The sequence below is a fragment of the Nicotiana tabacum genome, chromosome 13 (assembly GCF_000715075.1).
Source record: "Nicotiana tabacum cultivar K326 chromosome 13, ASM71507v2, whole genome shotgun sequence".
In the NCBI taxonomy this organism is placed as follows: Eukaryota; Viridiplantae; Streptophyta; class Magnoliopsida; order Solanales; family Solanaceae; genus Nicotiana; species Nicotiana tabacum.
The window spans coordinates 34,905,474-34,907,878 of record NC_134092.1 but is presented as its reverse complement, the minus strand read 5'-3'; the positions used below and the strand labels follow the sequence as shown (position 1 = coordinate 34,907,878).

Below are 2,405 nucleotides of genomic sequence, written 5' to 3'. Positions count from 1 at the left end.
AACATCTTCTTCTCAACATTTTTGGTGTACACCCTATATTTATATTTCCCACTCAATGCAGCCTTATCTTTTGAGCCCTTCACCTTCCACTCAACACAACTAATTCTTCTTTATGCACCGCTTTTCTATATTCATATGAAAAGTCACTGTCTCCTCACCCACTCTAAGCATGAGTTTTCTCTCGTGTATATCCAATATTGCTCTACCCATTGCTAAAAATAGTATTCCTAGGATAAGGGGGACCTCCTTGTTTTCCTACATTTTCACCACTATAAAATCTAGAGGAAATACAAACTTATCCACCCGAACTAACACATCTTTTATTATCCTCTTGAATATCAAAGTCGTTTGGTCTGCCAGCTGTAACGATATTGGCACAGACCTTATCTCTTCAATCTCCTTCTCAAATTTCCTATAAATAGAGAGAGGCATTATTTATTTGAGGCACCAGAATCACATAATGATTTATAAAAATTAATAGATCCTAAAGAGCAAGGCATAGTAGAACTCCCTGCATCTCCACACTTTTGTGGAATTTTGTGTTGCAATATCGCACTGCAATGCACTGAGAGCTTCACCACTAAAGTCTCCTCGATTTTCCTTTACTTTGTCAGGATCTCCTTCAAGAATGTAGCATAAGACGGGATTTGTGAGAGCACTTATGTGAATGGAAAATTTACATGAATCCGTTTCAGCACATCCAGAAATCTCCGCAACCTCTTTTCCACCTTTTCTCTACTTTGCTTTTGAGGTAAGGGTAAAATTGGCATATACTGTCTCTCCTCATGTTCTTCCCTTCTCAAAGTTTCTCCCTTATTCTTCTTCTCAGTTTTCATTGGGCATTTCTTCTTTTTATCAACAACATTTCAGTTGCTCCCCACTTTATTTTTTCAAGTATCACATCCTTTTGGATCGGGGTGGGATCTTTCAAAACTTACCCACTTCTTAGAGTTACAACATTCACCGTTTCTTTTTTATTCTTTTCCGTGTCAACGGGGAGAGTGCCCGGAACGCTCTTAGATAATATTGTTGCAATCTGTCCCACTTGTCTCTACAGGTTTCGCAAACTAGTGCCTAATTCTTTGATAGGTGCTCCATGAGTGTCCAACCTTCATTAGATCTTCTAGATCAAGATGAATGGGCTATTGAGGTTGAAATTGCTACCTCTACTGATTTTGGTAAGCTGGAGCTCCTTGTCTTTAAGGTCTAGAGTTATTTTGTTGCCAAGTATTCAAAGTTCCTCCAGGTGAACTCCATGAAAAATCGGGGTGCCTCTAACCCATTTCATTGAAATTGTAGTTCCCCACAACATTCACTTCCTCAACTTAAGCTCAAAACTCATGATTGGGTATTCTCTTCCGCATATATCACAAGCTGCTTGAGTCTCACTTTGTATCGAGGCTAAGGTCAACTTTCTTATCTCTTTGGCCATAGCATCAAGTTGTACCTGCACAGATGTGTTAGCATCAACTTGGTGAACACCAATTGATCTAATTCTTTGAACACTCTCAGAGGGCCACTGATTTGCAACTTTACATAACTCATCAAGGAGTCTGACTATCTCCTCTAGAGTCGTTTTCATTATCGGGCCTCTAGTTGCATTTCTCAATGTTCTACATGAGGTCGGTGTCAATCCATGCAAAAGGTCCTGGAGTTACATCCAGAGTTCAATTTCGCTATGTTGACACCTTCTAACAATCTCCTTGAACCTCTCCCATTCTTCAAAAATAGTTTCAGTATCTTTCTGGCAAAAGTTATGGATATTTCTTCTAAACTTTCCCGTTTTTGCTAAGGAGAAATATTTATCTAGGAAGTGTTTGGTATCTCCTCCCATGTTCTAATCGATCCCGTGGTGAAGCTTCGAAGCCACTTCTTTGCATCATCTTTTAGGGTGTAGTTGAATGCCCTTAAGTACACTGCATCTTGTGACACACCACTGTATTGAAAGGTGTTCATAATCTCCTCGAAGTCCATCAGATGTGTATTTTGATCTTCGTTTCGCTTCCCTCCAAAGACACAATAATTTTTAAGGGTTTGAAGCAGACTCAAAATTGTTAGCTACAATTGGAGTTTGTCTAACATTTGATAAACCTTGATTGTACGCCGGTCTAGCATAATCGCTAACTGGTATCCCAGGCATCAGAGCTATATTCTCGAACTGGTCTACATCCAAGAGTTGATTTTGCAAAATTTTCCGACCCCTCTCTTCTTCATAAATAATATGTGCATCTCTAATAGCTGCTTCTCTCGTAGACAAATCTACATTATCCTCACTGATTCCAGACATAGTTTCTTTGGTCGAGGATTACCCAACATTTTCTGATGTCTTAGTGATATTTCTTTCCTTCCTCAACTGTCGCAGTTGTTTTTTAATTTCTGGCTCGTATGGTAGCAATTCTTTCGTA

General features: G+C 39.2%; 1 non-coding gene across 1 annotated transcript; it reads left to right on the top strand.

The window, feature by feature from the left end:
- Positions 1 to 1,670: 1,670 nt before the first annotated feature.
- On the top strand, positions 1,671 to 1,777 carry LOC142168628 (small nucleolar RNA R71). The gene has a single exon (XR_012698465.1). It is a non-coding gene; the product is annotated as a small nucleolar RNA R71 (small nucleolar RNA).
- Positions 1,778 to 2,405: the final 628 nt, after the last annotated feature.